General features: G+C 37.8%; 1 protein-coding gene across 5 annotated transcripts in view; it reads right to left on the minus strand.

Annotated features, from left to right (window-relative positions):
- LEPR (leptin receptor) overlaps positions 1–17,643 on the minus strand; it is a 94,296-nt gene extending 76,653 nt beyond the window's left edge. Inside the window, exons 1-2 of one of the 5 annotated variants that reach the window (XM_067006460.1) lie at positions 17,518–17,643; positions 17,075–17,230 (exon numbers count right to left, since the gene is read on the minus strand). The gene's annotated coding sequence lies outside the window, so the exon portion shown is untranslated. Of the gene's footprint in view, positions 1–16,719; positions 16,901–17,074; positions 17,441–17,517 lie in introns of those variants that run through there. The other 4 variants (XM_067006456.1, XM_067006477.1, XM_067006468.1 and 1 more) reach the window with 4 other exon arrangements.
- Between the last annotated feature and the right edge of the window lie 2,705 nt (positions 17,644–20,348).

A 20,348-nucleotide genomic window follows, 5' to 3' on the forward strand; every position in this document is an offset into this window, starting at 1 on the left:
GATTTGATTGCAGGACTTCGACAGGACTTGGGGAAACAGAGACTCCACTCTTGGAGGGCACACACAAAGTAGTGTGCACATCAGGACCCAGGGGAAGGAGCAGTGACCCCAGAGGAGGCCAAACCAGACCTACCTGCTAGTGTTGGAGGGTCTCCTGCAGAGGCAGGGGGTGGCTCTGTCTCACTGTGAGGACAAGGACACTGGCAGCAGAAGTTCTGGGAAGTACTCCTTGGCATGAACCCTCTCAGAATCAGCAATTAGCCCCACCAAAGAGCCTGGGTAGGCTCCAGTGTTGGGTCGCCTCAGGCCAAACAACCAACAGGGAGGGAACCCAGCCCCACCCATCAGCCATCAAGTGGATTAAAGTTTTACTGAGTTCCTCTCACAAGAGCAACAGCCAGCTCTACCCAGCACCAGTCCCTCCCATCAGGAAACTTGCACAAGCCCCATAAATAACCTCATCCACCAGAGGGCAGACACCAGAAGCAAGAAGAACTACAATACTGCAGCCTGTGGGACAAAAACCACATTCACAGAAAGACACACAAGATGAAAAGGCAGAGGGCTATGTACCAGATGGAGGAATAAGATAAAACCCCAGAAAAACAACTAAATGAAGTGGAGACAGGCAACCTTCCAGAAAAAGAATTCAGAATAATGATAGTGAAGATGATCCAGGACCTCAGAAAAAGAATGGAGGCAAAGATCGAGAAGTTGCAAGAAGTGAAGAAATTTGAAGGGATTATAGTCGAAAACGTCCCTAAAATGGGAAAGGAAATAGCCACCCAAGTCCAGGAAGAGCAGAGAGTCCTACATAGGATAAACCCAAGGAGAAACAAGCTGAGACACACAGTAATCAAATTGGCAAAAATTAAAGCCAAAGAAAAATTATTGAAAGCAACAAGGGAAAAACGGCAAATAACATACAAGGGAACTCCCATAAGGTTAACAGCTGATTTCTCAGCAGGAACTCTACAAGCCAGAAAGGAGTGGCATGATATAATTAAAGTGATGAAAGAGAAGAACCTACAACCAAGATTACTCTACCGGGCAAGGATCTCATTCAGATTCGATGAAGAAATCAAAAGCTTTACAGACAAGCAAAAGCTAAGAGAAGTCAGCACCACCAAACCAGCTCTACAACAAATGCTAAAGGAACTTCTCTAAGTGTGAAACACAAGAAAAGAAAAGGACCTACCAAAACAATTAAGAAAATGGTCATAGGAACATACATATCGATAATTACTTTAAACGTGAATGGATTAAATGCTCCAACCAAAAGGCACAGGCTTGCTGAATGGATACAAAAACAAGACTCATATATATGCTGTATACAAGAGACCCACTTCAGACCTAGGGACACATACAGACTGAAAGTGAGGGGATGGAAAAAGATACTCCATGCAAATGGAAATGAAAAGAAAGTTGGAGTAGCAATACTCCTATCAGATAAAATAGACTTTAAAAGAAAGAATGTTACAAGAGACAAGGAAGGACACTACATAATGATCAAGGGATCAATCCAAGAAGAAGATATAACAATTATAAATATATATGCACCCAACATAGGAGCACCTTAATACATACATCAACTGCTAACAGCTATAAAAGAGGAAATCGACACTAACACAATAACAGTGGGGGACTTTAAAATCTCACTTACACCAACGGACAGATCATCCAAACAGAAAATTAATAAGGAAACACAAGCCTTAAATGACACAATAGACCAGATAGATTTGATTGATATTTATAGGACATTCCATCCAAAAACAGCAGATTACACTTTCTTCTCAAGTGCACACAGAACATTCTCCAGGATAGATCACATCTTGGGTCAGAAATAAGCCTCAGTAAATTTAAGAAAATTGAAATCATATCAAGCATCTTTTCTGACCACAACACTATGATATTAGAAATGAATTACAGGGAAAAAAACGTAAAAAACACAAATACATGGAGGCTAAACAACACGTTACTAAATAACCAAGAGATCACTGAAGAAATCAAAGAGGATATCAAAAAATACCTAGAGACAAATGACAATGAAAACACAATGATCCCAAACCTAAGGGATGCAGCAAAAGGAGTTCTAAGAGGGAAGTTTATAGCTAGCTATACAAGCCTAGCTCAAGAAACAAGAAAAATCTCAAATAAACAATCTAACCTTACACCTAAAGGAACTAGAGAAAGAAGAACAAACATAACTCTACGTTAGCAGAAGGAAAGAAATCATAAAGATCAGAGCAGAAATAAATGAAATAGAAACAAAGAAAACAATTACAAAGATCAATAAAACTAAAAACTGGTTCTTTGAGAAGATAAACAAAATTGATAAACTATTAGCCAGATGCATCAAGAAAAAGAGGGAGAGGACTCAAATCAATAAAATGAGAAATGAAAAAGGAGAAGTTACAACGGACACCACAGAAATACAAACCATCCCAAGAGACTACTACAAGCAACTCTATGCCAATAAAATGGACAACCTGGAAGAAATGGACAAATTCTTAGAAACATATAACCTTCCAATACTGAACCAGGAAGAAATAGAAAATATGAACAGACCAATCACAAGTAATGAAATTGAAACTGTGATTTAAAATCTTCCAACAAACAAAAGTCCAGGACCAGAGGGCTTCACAGGTGAATTCTATCAAACATTTAGAGAAGAGCTAACAACCATCCTTCTCAAACTCTTCCAAAATATAGCAGAGGATGGAACACTCCCAAACTCATTCTATGAGGCCACCATCACCCTGATGCCAAAACCAGACAAAGATACTACAAAAAAAGAAAATTACAGACCAATATCACTGATGAATATAGATGCAAAAAATCCTCAACAAAATACTAGCAAACAGAATCCAGCAACATATTAAAAGGATCACACACCATGATCAAGTGGGACTTATCCCAGGGATGCAAGGATTCTTCAATATATGCAAATCAATCAATGTGATAAACCATATTAACAAATTGAAGATGAAAAACCATATGATAAACTCAACAGATACAAAAAAGCTTTTGAACAAAATTCAACACCCATTTATGATAAAAATTCTCCAGAACGTGGGCATAGAGGGAACCTACCTCAACATAACAAAGGCCATATATGACAAACCCACAGCAAACATCATTCTCAATGGTGAAAAACTGAAAGCATTTCCTCTAAGATCAGGAACAAGACAAGGATGTCCACTCTCACCATTATTCAACATAGTTTTGGAAGTCCTAGCCACGGCAATCAGAGAAGAAAAAGCAACAAAAGGAATACAAATTGGAAAAGAAGAGGTAAAACTGTCACTGTTTGCAGATGACACAATACTATTCATAGAAAATCCTAAAGATGCCACCAGAAAACTACTACAGCTAATCAATGAATTTGGTAAAGGAGCAGGATACAAAATTAATGCACAGAAATCTCTTGCATTCCTATATACCAATGATGAACAATCTGAAAGAGAAATTAAGGAAACACTCCCATTTACCACTGCAACAAAAAGAATAAAATACCTAGGAATAAACCTACCTAGGGAGACAAAAGACCTGTATGCAGAAAACTATAAGACACTGATGAAAGAAATCAAAGATGACACAAACAGTTGGAGCGATATACAATGTTCTTGGATTGGAAGAATCAATATTCTGAAAATGACTGTACTACCCAAAGCAATCTACAGATTCAATGCAATCCCTATCAAATTACCAATGGCATTTTTTACAGAACTAGAACAAAAAATCTTAAAATTTGTATGGAGACCCAAAAGACCCCGAATAGCCAAAGCAGTCTTGAGGGAAAAAAACGGAGCTGGAGCAATCAGACTCCCTGACTTCAGACTATACTACAAAGCTACAGTCACCAAGACAATATGGTACTGGCACAAAAACAAAAATATAGATCAATGGAACAAGATGGAAAGCCCAGAGATATACCCACACACCTATGGTCAACTGATCTATGACAATGGAGGCAGGGATATACAATGGAGACAGTCTCTTCAATAAGTGGTGCTGGGAAAACTGGACAGCTACATGTAAAAGAATGAAATTAGAACACTCCTTAAAACCATATACAAAAATAAATTCAAAATGGATTGGAGACCTAAATGACCGGACATTATAAAACTCTTAGTGGAAAACATAGGAAGAACATAGGAAGAACAAGATTTGACATAAATCACAGCAAGATCTTTTTTGATCCACCTCCTAGAGTAATGGAAATAAAAACAAAATAAAAACAAAAATAAACAAATGGGACCTAATGAAACTTAAAAGCTTTTGCACAGCAAAGGAAACCATAAACACAACGAAAAGACAACCCTCAGAATGGGAGAAAATATTTGCAAATGAATCAACAGACAAAGGATTGATCTCCAAAATATATAAACAGCTCATGTAGCTCAATATTGAAAAAACAAACAGCCCAATCAAAAAATGGGCAGAAGACCTAAATAGACATTTCTCCAAAGAAGACATACAGATGGCCAAGCAGCACATGAAAAGCTGCTCAACATCACTAATTATTAGAGAAATGCAAATCAAAACTACAATGAGGTATCACCTCACACTGGTCAAAGTGGCCATCATCAAAAAATCTACAAACAATAAATGCTGGAGAGGGTGTAGAGAAAAGGGAACCCTCTTGCACTGTTGGTGGGAATGTAAATTGATACTGCCACTATGGAGAAGAGTATGGAGGTTCCTTAAAAAACTCAAAATAGGACTACCATATGACCCAGCAATCCCACTCCTGGGCATATACCCAGAGAAAACCATAATTCAAATAGACACATGCACCCCAATGTTCATTACAGCACTATTTACAATAGCCAGGACATGGAAGCAACCTAAATGCCCATCGACAGATGAATGGATAAAGAAGATGTGGTACATATATACAATGGAATATTACTCAGCCATAAAAAGGATCGAAATTGAGTCATTTGTAGAGATGTGGATGGATCTAGAGGCTCATACAGAGTGAAGTAAGTCAGAAAGAGAAAAACAAATATCATATATTAACGCATATATATGGAACATAGAAAAATTGTACAGATGAACCAGTTTTTAGGGCAGAAATTGAGACACAGATGTAGAGAACAAACATATGGAAACCAAGGGGGGAAAGCGGTAGGGGGTGGGGGTGGGGGTGGGATGAATTGGGAGATTGGGATTGACATGTATAGACTGATGTGTATAAAATGGATGACTAATAAGAACCTGCTGTATTAAAAAAATAAAATAAAATAAAATAAAAACAAAAAATAAGAGCCCACAAATAGCATTCCCCTGAGCCACAGTCCCCCTTTCCCAAGGGAACAGATGAAAAAAAAAAAAGAAAAAGAAAAAGAAAATAAAAGGAAATCTCAGAAACCATAGTGAAGCATTCTTTTTTGAAGTTCTATATAGCAAATAGTCTTGATAACCCAGAGTATGATACCATTTGGGAAAATACTGACATCAACAACACTGAGTTGAAAAGTGATTCAGAAAAACCGGATTCTAAATAAGAAAAAGAATTCCTTAATGGATTTCTTTGACTTTTACTTTCCTTATGAGAGTGATACGATTTAAACTAAAATCTTTACCTAAGTAATTCTAAAAGAGCTCTTTCAGTAGATATAAAACAAAAATTCTAAACAATGAGAAAGCATTGTAAAATAAATAGGAAGAGCTTTTTCTTTCTTAACAGTGCAAAAGCAGTGGTGTATCTTAAACATCTACGATGTCTTAGATTTAAAGAACTACAACTAACTAGAAAGAGCGGTAACTAGGAGGAATCAGAAATTACTTTTAATTTGGATAAATCATAACAGATTTCAGAGAGGAGTGAGGATTTAACTGTCTCTTGAAGAATGGGGAGGAATGTGAAGCATATCATAAGTATTATTTTAAAAGGTTTTCTTACAGAACTTTTTCTTCTCCTAGATCAGACCTGTAACCAACAGTGTTACTGCAAGACACCCCGGTCACTAGAGAAATACTCAGCTACCTCCTGGGTAGGTCATGATCCTAACAGATAACATCTTCATAATATAACAGCAACTACAATTATCAGGTACTTATTATGTATGTGCCAGTATGTTTTCTCTCTGTTTATGCATAAACACATATATACACACACACATAAATGTGTGTGTATAATTTATTTTGTCTTTCATCTCCTACACACTGACCAGTTTGTTTCAGAAACTTTGTTGGTGCATACAGAAGTCTAATTATTTGAATATCTCATAGGTTTAGACACCCAAATAACAGGCGCTAGTTAAAGTAAAATGAGAAAATATAATTCTGAGAAAAACTAAGTTGTCCTATGCCTTCACTAAACAGCTATTTGGTAACAGCTGTTCTTAAACATGAGTTCACATTTTAAAGCCTATTATAATACCATTATAGACGCTGCTGAGAATCCTTACTTGGCTCACATCTTTAGCTATTACCTAGTACAACTAGATAAAACATTTATACATTTCCATAAACATTATAGAAATTATTAGCCCAAGAGTAGAGTTGATCAGTCAGTCCATCAGTCTGTCTGTCTCTCTCTTCCCCCGATTCCCTCTCTTCCTCCTTCTCTCTTTATCTTTCTCATTCACTTATACACACACATATATATACAGATTTGTAAGTCTGTACTGTTTCTGAATTTTCTCTCTAATTGGCAAAGACTTAAAAATTAATATCAACGTCACAATATCCCTTTAGGGTGTCTCCATTTCGGTCATTTTTATTTACTAGTCCATAGTACTGTAGTCTGATTTAAATAGGTCCACAGGGTACCAGAAAATTTCATTAAAATAGTTCTCATATGCGTGACTCTCTCCTTTAATACCATCCACGGACAACGGTTTCCACAGCTCTGTTCTCTCCTCAGCGAGTCTCCATGCTACGCTCAGCAAAGCCACAGCTTTAACCCAGCCAACTGGACCACTTAAAGATACTAATGCCAGGCAAAACTGAAAGTGGGCTGTATTCACTTTGGAGGACACTTCATTGGTACGATAAAATTGTATAAGTGGGAAGAATCTAGCCTATCAGTTCTATGGAAGAATAAGTGACTTGCTGACTTTCATTCAGTGAGAATCAATATCCACAAAAATTTCACACAGCCTACCTTAGACATATTCAGTGTTCACATTCTGGAAAAGATTTTAGGGACTTCCCTGTGGCCCAGTGGTTAAGGATCTGCCTTCCAGTGCAGGGGATGCAGGTTCAATCCCTGGTCGGGGAACTAGGATCCCACATGCCATGGGGCAACTAGGCCCGTGTGCTGCAACTACTGAGCCCAAGTGCTCTGGAGCCTAGGCACCACAACTAGAGAGAAGCCCACGCACTGCAACTAGAGAAGCCCACGCACCGCAACAAAAGATGCCGCATGCTGCAATGAAGATCCCGCATGCCGCAACAAAGACCTGATGCAGCCAAATAAATAAATAAATATTTTTTTAAAAAAGATTTTAAACTTCCAAGTTGATGGCACTTAAATTTGACAGGGATTTTTTACTACATAACCAGCATTTCTGTGTCTGATATTTCTTATAAACATCTACTAAATCTCACTTAAAAATATTACAATGGCATTAATCACATCTTTAAGCTTGGCACATCAGCAATGTGGATTGAAGGGTTACAAGAGTGGATATTTCTGGTTTTCATTCTAAAGCCAACAGGAAGCATGAGGATAATCATAAGTGAGAACTACTGAAAAAGGTTGTTAAACATATAAATACATATTTTAAAATAGTACCCCTTTAATAAAACCCTACAAAAACAGAAATATAACTCAAGACAATCACTCCAAATTAATGAAAGCATCCATTCAGCAGGAATATATAATAACTTTAAATGTGTACATGTAGTATAACCTCAAAATAACATATATTTATTATAATGTAGCTTTGAAATGTATATGGTGAAAATTCAGAGTACCACAAGGAAAAAGACAGATATCCACATATATGGTAGAAAATTTTAATACACTCTCCTAAAGAATGAATAGAATAGCAGACACAAATACATGAGGATATATGAGATTGAAATAATACTAACAAATGATACTGGAACAAAAACATTAACAAATTTGACATACATTGACCTCTGCTCCCCCAAACTGTAGACTGCATATTATTTTTGATCACCGATGGGGCATTTACAAAAACTGACCACGTACAAAGACATAAGACAAGTTACAAACAAATCCAAAGGACTAAAATCATACAGACCACGTTCTCTGTCCACGGTGTTTTTAAAACAGAAAAAATAGCAAAAATATAACTACACAAATGCCATATATTAGGGCATTAAGGAAAAAAGTAAGCCACTGGGCAAAAAAGATATAATATATTTTAAACTGATGATAGTGAAAAAAGCATCTCAAAACTTAAATTATTTCATGCAGCACTGAGAGGAAATTCAAAGTCAGAAAGAAACAGCATTCTTAATGTGACATGACTTCCCCTGTGAGCACTTCAAATCAACATTATACCTGAGGTCCTAGGCAAGGCAGAAAGAGGTGGAAAAGGTTTAAGGATTATAAAGGAAGAAACAAAACTGTCATTATTCATGAATGACAAGAAAAGTGGAAAATCCCGAAGTATCTATATGTAAGTTGTTTAACTTAATTACAAAACTTAGCAAGATTGCTGGTGGAAAATATAACTACCTAAAACCAAGCATTTTAAATCCTTCCCAACTTATTATATGAAGCCAATATTACTCTGATACCAAAACCAGACAAAGACATCACAATAAAAGAAAACTACCAACAAAAATCCTTTATGAATATAGATGCAAAAATACTAGCAAACCAAATCCAGCAATGTATAAAAAGGATTATACACTATGACCAAATATGATTTACCTCAGGAATGCAAGTTTGATTTAAAATGTGAAAATCAATCAACATAGCAATCAATCATAATAATAGAATAAAAGACATGACATTTCCATAGAAAAAGGGTTTGACAAATTTCAATGCCATTTCATAACAAAAACATTCAACTAGGAATAGAAGAGAACTTCTCCAACTTGATAAAGCTGCATATGAATAACCCATAGCTAACATCATACTTAATGGTGAAAGACTGGCCCCTGCTAAGATCAGGAACAAGACAAAGTTATTCACCTGCACTTTCTATTCAACTAGACGTTTTAGCCAGGGCAATTGAGCAAGAAAAAGAAATAGAAGGCATCCAGATTAGAAACAAAGAAGTAAAACTATCTCTACTCTCAGACGACATGATCTTGTATGTAGAAAATAATAAGGAATTCACAAAAACTATATTGCACCTAATAAATAAGTTCTGCAAGGTTGCAGAATACAAGATCAATGTACAAGAATCATTTCTATTTCTGTGCATTAGCAATGAACAATCTGAAATACAATTAAAACATAATTCCATTTCCTATAGCATCAGAAAGAATAAAATACTCAGGAATATTTTCAACAAAAGAAGTGCAATTATTCGTACACTGAATGCTATAAAACATCCCTGAAAGAAATTAAAGAATACCTAAATAAATGGAAAAAAATCCCACGTTCATAGACTGAAAAACAATTTTATTAAGATTGTAATACTTCCCAAATTGATTCAATGCAATCCCTTCAAATTTATAGCTACATTTTGTATATATATTGTATATATATTGTATATATATATTGTATATATATACAATATATATTGTATATATATTGACAAGCTGATTCTAAAATTCATATGTATTGATATAGCTAAAGGGAATAGCTAAAACAATATTGAAAAAGAAGAACAAAGTTGGAGGATTCACTTCTGATTTCAAAACTTGCTTCAAAGCTACAGTAATCAAGACAGTGTGGTACCTGGTATAAAGATAGAAATATAGATCAATGGAAGAGAGTTGAGATTCCAGAAGTAAACCCTTACATTTTTGGCAAAATGATTTTTGATGGGACACTTAGATATGGGGAAAGAATGGTCTTTTCAACAAACGGTGGTGGGACAAGTAGATACCCAAATGTGAAAGAATGAAATTGGTCCTTTCCTTCATTCCATATATTCAAAGTAATCAAAAACCTAAACATAAAAGCTAAAACTCTAATATTCTTATAAGTAAAACACAGAAATGAAGCTCTGCAACCTTGAATTAGGTAATGGCTTCTTAGACTGAAATTAAGTATAAAAATAGATAAACTAGACTTAAAGTTAAAACCCCTGGGTTTCAAAGGATACCATCAAAAAAGTGAGAAAACTCACAGAATGGGAGAAAATATTTGAAATCCTATATCTTAAAAGTGATTATACACTATATAAAGAACTCTCACAACACAACAATAAAAAGACAAAAAAATCCAATTAAAAAATAGGCAAAGAACATTTCTCAAAAAAAAGATATATAAATGGTCAATAAGCACATGAAAAGGTGCTCAACATCATGAGTCATCAGAAAATGCAAATCAAAACCATAACGACTATCACTTCACATCCACTATGATAGCTTAATCAAGGTTCTGAACTCTAACAAATGTTGACAAGGAGGTGGAGAAATTGGAACCCTTGTACATTGCTGGTGGGAATGTAAATTGATGAAAACTGCTTTGGAAAATAGTTTGGCAGATTTTCAAATATTAAACATAATGTTACATATGACTGAAAAATTCTACTCCCAGGTATATACCCAAAAGAGATGAAAACATACATTCACACAAAAACTTGCATGCAAATGTTAGTAGCAGCACTATTCATAATAGCCAAAAAGTGAAAACTACCCAAATTTCCATCAACTGATGAATGAATGAAGAAAATGTGATATATTCATATAAGGGAATATTATTTGGCCATAAAAAGAATGAAGTACTGATCTATGATACAGCATGGATAAACCTTAAAAACGTGCTAAGTGAAAGAATCTGTTCACTAAAGGCCCCATGCTTTTATTCGTCCAGAATGTCCAGAATAGGCAAATCCATAGACACAGAAAGTAGTGGTTTCCAGGGATCAGAGGAGGGGGCATGGGGAGTGAATGCTAAGGGGTATGGGGTTTCTTTTGGGAGTGACAAAAAGGCTCTAAAATTAGATAGTGGTGATGGTTACATAACTCTGTTAACGTACTGAAAACCAGTGATTTGTACACTATAAAAGGATGAATTTTATGATATGTGAATTATAGTCCAATAAAGCTATTATTTTTTAAATACTTTTAAAGGTCAAGGTTATCTCTATATGGCAGTAACAGAAACACAATGAATTTTTTGAAAAGATTCATTTAAAATAACTTCAAAAATATGCAGTTCCTGTGAATAAATCAAACAAGAAGATGTTCAAGGACTCCTAAGGGAAAAATTAGACTATGTTTACATTTATCATATTAGAGAAGACCTAAATATATTGAGAGCCAGTCATGGATTCTAGAACTGAATATTTACAAGGTATCAATTTCCTTTTAATTGTTTATAGACTCAAAATAATCTCAATAGAATCTCCATTAAATTCCTAACAAATTTTTTAGAACTTGACAAACTGATTCAAAACATGTATATGGAAAGGTAAAGGGCCAAGGAATGCTATAGCACTCCTGAAAAAATTGCACCAAGTGGGAGGATTTACTCCCCTAGCTACCAGATAGCAAGACAATTTAAACCTGTCGTAATTACAGAAAGAGACCAAAGGAACAAATACAGGGCCCCCAAACAGACCCACACATATTATCAACTCTTGATATTTGAAAACAGTATTTGTTGTTTTAAGCCACTAAATTTGGGGGTAACTTGTTACACAGAAATGGATAATACATTGCTGCTCACCAGTATTCTCAGATTTATTTTTTCTTTTAAAACAGAGGTTAACCTTCCCCACCTCCTTGAAGTTAGGCATACCATATGACTTCTTTTGCATCTAAAGTATGAGTATAAATCATTCGTGTCACTTCCAGATGGAGGCATTTAAAGTTAGTTCATGATTACCCACACTTTCTTTTCCCATACTATACCAACTGGGAAAGTCCTGTGTTCCAGATCATACAGCTACAGAATGACAGAGGTTCCCTGAATTTAGACCTGACAGTAGTTGCCCTGGACAGTTGCCTTAATCCAGAGGAAACTTTTCTTGAATGAAAAATAAACCTTTATTGCATTAAGTCAATGAGATTTGGGATAATCTGTTACCGCAGCATAACCTAGCCTACTTTTACAGATACTAGGCTCGATCTCACTAGTAACTGAAGAAACAAACAGTAATGATATAATACATACCTACCAGATGGGCAAAAATTAAAGGTCATGATAATACTAAATTTTGGCAGGGATGTAGAGGAATGAAAGTAGGAATATAAATTGGTGGAACCATGCTGGAAAAGTGTGGCATTATCTAATAAAGCTGATATCTGCAAGCCCTGTGTTCTAGTAATTTGACTAGCAGTTTTATACTCTAAAGAAACCCCTGCATCTAAGCACCAAGACATTTGTAGAAGAATCATAGGTGGTTTATTTATGGTAGTGAAAGAAAGAAAGGGACAGAAGGAGGCAGGGAGGAAGGGAGGGAGGGAGGGAGTAAGAAGGAAGAAAGGAAAAAGGGAGGGAGGGAAGGAGAGAAGGACAGAAATGACCCAAATATCCTTAAACAGAATGAGTAAAAAATAAAGGTATTATATTCATATAATAAAATATATCCAGTAATGAAAACAAACAAACAACATCCACTGTCAGCAACAGAATTCAATCATCAAAAAAAATTACTGAGCTCCCCTTATATACTTGGCTCTATTTCAGGTACTAGGCTCTATTTTGGAGCAAAACAGGAAAAAAAAAAAAATCCACCCTCATGGAGTTTGCATTCTAATAGAAATGAGACAGGAAAAATGGGACAGGAAAAATGATTGAGTCATACAGTATTTGTAAAGGTAGTTAAGTATATGCCGAAAAGCAAAGGAAAGGGGAAAGTGTTTTGCAAGGTAAGATGTACAATTTTAAATGTGATAATCAGAGTAGGCTTCATTGAAAAGGAGACAACTGAACAAAGATTTAAAAGAAGTGCAAGTAAAAGAGTAAGTCCTGTGGTATCTGGGAGAAGAGTGTTCCAACCAGAGCAAAGATGGTCTCTGATATACTCAAAGAATAGCAAGGAGACCATGTAGCTGGAACTGAGTGAATGAGAAAAACAGCAAGAAATGAGATCAGATAGGTAAATGGGAGAGAAAAAAACATGTAGCACCTTATAGGTAATTCTAAGGATTTGGGTCCTTTAAGACTTTACTCTGTATGAACTGGAAAAGCATTGGAGATTTAGGAGGAAAAAAGTGACATGATCTGACATATGTTGCAAGAAAATAGCTCTATTTGCAATTTTGAGACTTGATTATGGAGGGAAAAGGATGAAAACGGGGAGACCAGTTAGGAGGTTCTTGCAATAATCCACATGGGAGATGGTGTCAGCTCAGACTAGGATGGCAGCCATGGTGGTGATGAAAGTAATTATATTCAGGAATTATTTTGAAGATAAAGCAAAGAGGACTTCCTGACACATTAAATCTAAGGTATGAGGGATGGGAGATATCAAAGATGACTCCAAGTTTTGGGACGTGAGCAACGTGAAGGATGAAGGTAGGGAAGGCTGCAGATAGAGTGGGCTTGGGCAAGATGAAGATTCCATTTGGAGCATACTGAACTGGAGATGTCTACTAGACATCCAAATGTAAATGTTGAGCAGGCAGGTGGACATAGAGGTCTGAAGTTCAAGGAGATAACTCAAAGCTTGAGCTATCATTTTGGAGGCATCAGTGTACAAATATAGAGATTGCATGAAATCATCAAAGAGTGTAGAAAGAAATGAGCTCCCAAGGACTACAGCTTAAGATATTCTAAGGTTAAAACCTCTGAGAGCAGAAGAGAGATCAGCAAAGGGAACAGAAAGCGATGGCTAGTGAAGAAGGAGGAAAAATCAAGAGTACATGGTGTCCTGGAGGTCAACAAACAATATTACAAGGAGCAGAGAGTGATAACTGTGACAACGCTACCAACAGGTGAAGTAAGATCAAAGGTGACAACTGACTACTGGATTTGGGAGAGGTGACGTCACTGGTGACAGTGAAAGGAATAGTTTTGGCAGAGTACTGAAAACAAAAGAGTGATAGAAGTAGGTTTAAGAGAGAATGTGAAGAAATGAATCAATGATAGGGAATATAGACATCTCTTTTTAAAATTTTATGCTTTCAAATGGAGAGGATATGGCTTCATCTCATAAGCATAATGTTAAGCAAAAGAATCTATGAAAGAATGCCTCCTATATTCATACATTTTTTTTAAGTAAAAGGAAAATTGTGATTAGGAAGGAACAAGCAAGAGGTTTCTGGGTATTGTCATGTTCTCTTACTTGTAGAGTAAATAATCAGTATTTGCCTTGTAATTATCTGTTATAATGATTTGCTATATTATTTGTCAACCAGTACATTTGTTTGATGTACTCTTCTCCTTGTATATGTCATAGTTCAAAAAATTTAAAGATTAATAAGATCATGTGTGTGAAAAGACAACAGGTAATATCACTACGGAGTTAACAGAAGTTTTAAAAAATATTTGAGGAGGAATATTTCAAATTATAAGCAGACCAAACTTGAACTGAAACTCCAAAAGTTTATATGTACTAGGTCTGGCCAGGAGGCCAACACTTGTGCCTTGCTGATTTAATTAAAAGTGGAATTTGTAAATCACATAAAAAACTTAAAAGAATTAGAGCAGACTGTAAGCCCTTTTCTTCATTTTTAACTCCACAGGACGTTTTTTAGTATGTGTTTGGCTGTCAGTAGGAAAAATGCAGTGCACTATCTGCCAAAGCAATTCTTTTCTTTTTCTGGATATTTTTTTATTTCTAAGACTCCCTTGGGATACTGCACTTCACAAACGTTTACAAACCTTTTAGTTATATAATAGTGATCTAACTGTGAAGACACACTGTTTTTTTCTTGGTAAATTCATTACAAAAGAGGAATAGAGCTTCTGCCAACCATGATGGCTCTCCCAAGCCATGAATGAGTTGGACCATGAGCAGATCCATCCACTGTTTTCAGTTGTTTTCCAACAAGAGACTAGAAGCCGGGATATTTGAGTTCTACTACACTCTGTTCATTCAACAACCAATTTCTTTAACATTCTGGGCACCTCTTTCAAAGGAGATGATCATCTACTTCACCAGAGACTATGATAGAAGACAAATGCCTGAATAATTGATGACACTTGCAGTCCAAAGGTGAAAAGACAATGAAAATAAATTTAAATGTGCTCATAAAAGAGTACTTCAAATATATTCCACTCTTCCAAATGGAATACAAAGCACATGCTAGGTGGGAACACACTGTTTTATTTTAGACCAAAGCCACCAAAAAGAGCCAGAGACACTTCTAAACCTATCCCAACTACTGATGACTAAGTCTCAAATAATTTTGAATTACAAGGAACAACAAAAGCTATTCTAACATTCTGTCTGCTAAGACAAGTCAACAGTTGTTTGTTGTTTTTTTATCAAAAGGAAATAAAAATCTCACTGATACTTTATAGTACACACTTCTTGTACAACTTTGTGTGTGTCTGTGTATCAATTCCTAATTTCTGGTTTATCTGTTTCGTTAACTCTGCTATTTTTCTAGGATTCATTCCAAGACAACTAAAATGCATTACTAAAATTGGCACCTCTGCTACTGAACTTAATTTCAGAGAGGCTCCAAAGTGGTCTGAAACCATTTTTTTAATATCCTGCACACAACTTCATGCTAAAAAGCAACACTGTTCAACAGCAGAAATTGATAGGAAAGGTGCAATTTTTGTTTTCCTCCAAAACAATTTTTATTTCCTCCAAATATACAATACTGAAAGTGAATGAGTACTATACTAAAGCCACATGTTTTTGTTGCAGTGTTGCAAATATTAACTTCAAGTTGAACATGATTCTTTAAGATAGACTCAGAGATGACCTAAATATTTACATATAAACATATTTCTGAGCTCTTTTATAAGTGTTTTTCTCTTTACATTTTGGTTGGAAAACCCTAAAATCATAAGTCATAAATGCATATGAACAAAAATGCCAAGATCAGTATAGATTTTAAAAATTTCATGAAATTATGAATCTAGCAATGTTTGTAACTTGTTAAAAAGTTAAAGAATTATAAATTTTTAAGTTGGGAAACATCTTAGATATTATTAAAAGGCCCTCAGAACTTGACAGATGAGGAAACTGAGGCCCAAAGAGATTAACCACAGCTGTCACCATAAATGGCAAATCATACCAAAAGCCAGATGTTCTGACTCCAAGTCCAGAGCTCTGAAAGAGTATTTGTTTCAACATACTTTAATACTTAAGGAAATGAAAGTTAACAGAGGACACTCCAGGCAGCCCCTCAATATAAGGAACTCCCTCAAGGCTTACAACAGCCAGTCTCCTCTTCTGCTTGCAAACCCAAGTCCTACAAATAACACCCCCAAATACCCACTTTCTCAAATGGCCTCATCCTACCTGGGGTTTCCAAAATGATTCCTCGGTTGGGTCTCTTTTTCACATCCCTACAAGTCCCTTTAAATAAGTGCTTTGGTTGGAATTGGGTTTTGTTGTTTTTGTTTTGTTTTATTAATTTGCTTGGGGAGAGCCGGAGATGGTGGAAACCGAAGCTCCGGGCTAAACCACCCCCAGAGCGCATGTTTTTTTCTTTTGTCATCCAAACCAACAAATCCTTCCTCCGGGCCCCAGGGCTTACTGGTTTCCGTCGCAGTCCCTTCAGTTTCCAAAGTACGAAGGAGACGTGGAAAAGAAGTTGGCCAGGTGGCAAGTCCTTTCGGGGGCGCCCGGCAGGTGCGCGCCCAGGCTGGGCTGGCTGCCCTCGGGCGCGCTCCCCGATGCGCCTTGCCCTGGGGGAACGAGAGCCCCCGCCGCCCCTCCCGCCTTGTGCGGGCCCCTCCGGTGGCGCCGCCGGACCCGCCCCGGCCTCCCGCTCCCCAGGTGGCCAGCGGGCTCCGGCCGGCCACGCGCGCCCCGGCGCCCAGCTTGTCGCGTGGCCGGGAGAGGGAAGAGGTGGCAGAAGGGGGTAGAGGAGAGAGAGAGTTGGGTCCCACCTCGAGGCCCAGGTCCCACCCAGGCGGAGGCAGAGATGGCGGCGGCGCGGGGGCTCGGCCGGCTGTAGGCTCTGCGGTGGGGCGGCTCCAAACTCCCTGCCGAAGGTGCCGGGCAGCCGTCAGGAGAGAGGAGGCAGCGGAGTGTGGAAGGAGGGGCTGAGGGGGAGCGGAGCGAGAGGCGGGAGTTGGGGGAGAGAAAGGAGGAAAGGCCGGGTCGCCGCCCGCGCGCCCCGCGCCCTCCGCCACCGCTCCCGGGGCGGCAGGAGTGGCCCCCGAGCCGCCAGGGCGGCCGCGCAGGTGTCGGGGGCGGCGGCGGGATGCGGCTGAGCGTGGCGGCGGGCCTGGGGGAGGAAAAGCGAGGAGTGTGGGGAGAAGGACCCTCTGCCTGCAGGGAAGCCGAGACTCGAGGCGAACTCGGCAGAAAGGTGGCGCCGCTACCTTACCCAACTGTCAGCTGCTTCGCACCCACTCTGAGCCCGGTGGTCTCAGGCCCTGGACTGGGCCCTGGGGTTCCCTCTCTCCCTCCCACTTACAGACTTCCAGGCCTCTGTGCATCAGGTGTGCAAAATGCTACAGTAAAGATTGTAATAATCGGGAGGAGTGGGAAAGGAAAGCGAAATGGAAAAGACCAGAAGTAGTGAGGTAGTGAGTTTCCTGTCACCGAGAATGTTTCAGCCAAGCATTTTGGGCGTATTTGTCAGGAAGGCATGATTCTTTTCAATCTTGAAATTCAATGGCGTTTGACATAGTAAGTTACAAAAAAAAAAAAAAAATCTGTCCTTGAACAGTCTGATTCTGACCCCAAAGTAATAATCATTTTCTTGCTCTCCACTCAAAATGTTCACTCATTGATTTATTCATTGATACATTTTTGTTGAGGCCCTGCTGAGTGCCACACAATATGCTAGATGCAATTATTATGTTCCTTGAACTTGGAGTTATGACAAGCAAGTATTCCTATAATTACCAGTTGTGATGGATGATATGAAAGAAACCAACAGAATGAAGAAGAAAGAATAAAGGGGAGTAGAGTACTCTGGATTGGGTGGATGGTTAATTTTCAACTGAACTTGCCTAACATCCTCATAGGAAGAAGCATAAGAGACACAGAAAGAACTTAGCCCAGAGATGGGTAGAGCCAGAAGCAATGTCTCCCTGCTCCCTGACCCAGACACTTGGCCAACCTGTGGAGCTTTGTAAACGGAACTTTTCCCCAGAGGAATATCATCCCAGGCTCAGTGTCACTAATGGAGACAGATATCTTCACTGGATGAAAATAAGAATTGGAGTAGAAATACTGACTTCCTCAAATTATTATGAAATAAAACAACCCAAGAGAATCCTTAATTAGATAGTTGCTATGAACTAGCGTATTAGTTTTCTAGGGTTGCCTTAACAAATGACCACAGGCTCAACGCTTAATACAAGAGAAATATATTTGTTCACTATTCTGGAGGCCAGAAGGCCAAAGGCGAGATGTCATCAGGTCCACAGACTTCCCCAAGGCCTAGGAAGGAGCCTTCCTTGCCTCGTTCAGCTTCTGGCGGCTCCAGGACTCCATCGGCTTATGACTAAATCTCTCCAACCTCTGCCTGCATCTTCACGTTCAGCTTCTGGCGGCTCCAGGACTCCATCGGCTTATGACTAAATCTCTCCAACCTCTGCCTGCATCTTCACATGGCTTTCCTCTCTGTGTCTGTGTCTTCTTCTCTTCTGTCTCCTTTAAAGACATTTGTCATTGGAATTGGAAACCATCCAGGTAATCCAGGGTGATCTCAGCTGGAAATCCTTACTAATTAAATGTGCAAAGACCCCTTTTCCAAATAAGGTCACATTCACAGATTCTAGAGTTTAGAATGTGGACATATTTGGGGGAGAAGCTACCATTCAATCCACTAAAGCTAGTAAACTAATAGGAGCCAAAATCATTGTCTACTGTGTAATTAGGGTGTCATTCCAGAACCACTACTCAAAATTGTACTGATACTATGCATAATTAATGATTTTATTGTGAACTGCTAAAAATGTGTCATTAAACCTGGGCTTATGAGGAGTAACTGTAATAAGGAAAAGAAGTACAGAGGCTCAAGGCTTTAATTCATGTCTGAGTCATAGGAAATATTTGAAGGCCAAGCATAGCTTGCCAGAAGCTACCATTATTAAATTAATACAGAAATACACTCCACATCCATATGTATGGACTTCTGATAGTGTGATCCAATACTGAATGTCTGCTAGGCACCAGGCTCTGAGTCATGAGCTCCTATGCAGTTTATATTCTAGGTTATGGGACACGTTTGAAACTCATTTCCTCTGGCACAGTGTCTGATACATACCTGAAGCTTGATAAAGAGTTGCTGAATGAAGAGATGAGTACAAATAAATCACTATCAGTCAACTAAGCAATTATCACCACACTGAAAAACATCTCCATAATAAGAAGATAAGATTCATTAGAGCAAAACAGATTAACACCGTGACTCATTCAGTATTTTCCTGAGTGAAGGAAAAATCCCTAAAAGGAAACCTTTGATTTAGAAAAGAAAATAATAAGATCACCTATCTTCTCTTTTTTAAAAAAATCAATATGTGCCTATTTACACAGATACAAATCCTGCTGGGAACAATCAATCATAACTGAAGTTATGGTTACTGAAAGTGAATAAAATATTTTGTCCAAGTATTTTGGTTGATAGTTTCAACTATTAATTTCATTATATTGATGCATTATTTCTTGAAACTCTTTACAAACAATGATTTCAATGACTCCACTCTCTCCTGGTTCACCTCTTTCCTCTTTGAGTTTCCTTCTTACTCTTCTACTCTTACAATTATAAACCATCAACCAATATGTTAATATCTACTAAACTGAGTCCCACTCATTGACTTACTTGGGTCATGAGCCCATCTCTGAATCAGTCATGGTGGCCAATAACTTCAATATGATAACCGTACAGGTGTGAGTCACCTGTGCACTCCTGGAAAACAAGAAATGGGAAGAGAACTGATCTCACTCTAACCAAATAATTTACAGTGGGGGAAAAGTGGTACCTCAAAATAAAATTAGGGTGATCTTACTGAAGGAGCAGTGGGCGAGAAAGCCCAGATACATATCCACTACAGTAGACACTCAAAAAGTTTTGCTGTGAACTGAACATAGTTTTAATTGAAACAGTTGGCGCTTCACCCTTTTTATGGTGTGCTAAATGTTTCATAGAAAGTTATTTTTAAAGAAATGACAATTGCGACTATTGATTATGTGTCTGATCACCAC

This window comes from Kogia breviceps, chromosome 1 (assembly GCF_026419965.1).
Source record: "Kogia breviceps isolate mKogBre1 chromosome 1, mKogBre1 haplotype 1, whole genome shotgun sequence".
NCBI classification, from domain to species: domain Eukaryota; kingdom Metazoa; phylum Chordata; class Mammalia; order Artiodactyla; family Physeteridae; genus Kogia; species Kogia breviceps.